Below are 921 nucleotides of genomic sequence, written 5' to 3'. Positions count from 1 at the left end.
TAGAAAATGGACTGGGAGGATTCTGCTCCCTGTGAAGTCAATGTGAGGTTTGCAACTGCCTTCAGGGGAAACAAGACGGGACCTGAGAAGTATTATTTAGCAAGGATTGTTAAATCAAACAGAAATATTCCCCCTTAAAGGGAAATCATTGCACATTTTATCAACAGGATTGTGTAGTATATTTTACAGATAAATCTTTTAAGGCACAAATGATTGGCATTCTTGAACAACACTAAGTTGTGAACGTGTTTTCCACAGTATATTTACTTCCAGCCATTCAGACCAGATTAGTTGCATCAGTAGTTTAACAAGAAATGTTGTACAGTAGAGAACTACATTCTTCTGCCACCTCTGCTGAAGCCCCTGGCTTCAAAGGGAATTCTATTCACTTTACTGAGGGTAGAACTCAGCCCTTACTCAGCAATAGGAAATGTGATACGTTTCTCCAGACAAAACCTAAAGCCTAAAGATAATGCTGCAGACAGGCTGGCTGGCTGATACACAGCTTTTGCCACGTAGATTAGAGGTCAAGCATGCATTACGCCATTCAGCAGACATTAAAGGCTGTAGTTTAATAATAAATGAGGAAAAGAACAAATATAAAGCTCACTGTAACAAGTGTTTTACCAGAATCGTGCATCTATTATTAGAGCTGTAGCATCCTTGCTATGAAGGCTCCTAGATTTCCAGCTCAGTGACCTGAATGAATACGTGTCAAAATAATCACAGCTTTGTTACTTAGCATTGGCCTTTGAAAAGCATTCAGGTCAAACTTATGTTATTGAGATTAGCACCTTGGCAATTATTTATGAAAACAGTTGCATTTCCTGTAAAGAAAGTTGGTTCAAGACAGGAGACAGGTTACAAACCATACTGTTTGATTTTTGAAGTTTTAGTGTATTAAAATATACAGCAAATAAC

This window comes from Gavialis gangeticus, unplaced genomic scaffold (genome assembly GCF_001723915.1).
Source record: "Gavialis gangeticus isolate Ggan-Ray unplaced genomic scaffold, GavGan_comp1, whole genome shotgun sequence".
Taxonomy (NCBI): Eukaryota; Metazoa; Chordata; order Crocodylia; family Gavialidae; genus Gavialis; species Gavialis gangeticus.
The sequence above is the reverse complement of the archived record's forward strand: the minus strand, read 5'-3'. Positions refer to the sequence as shown.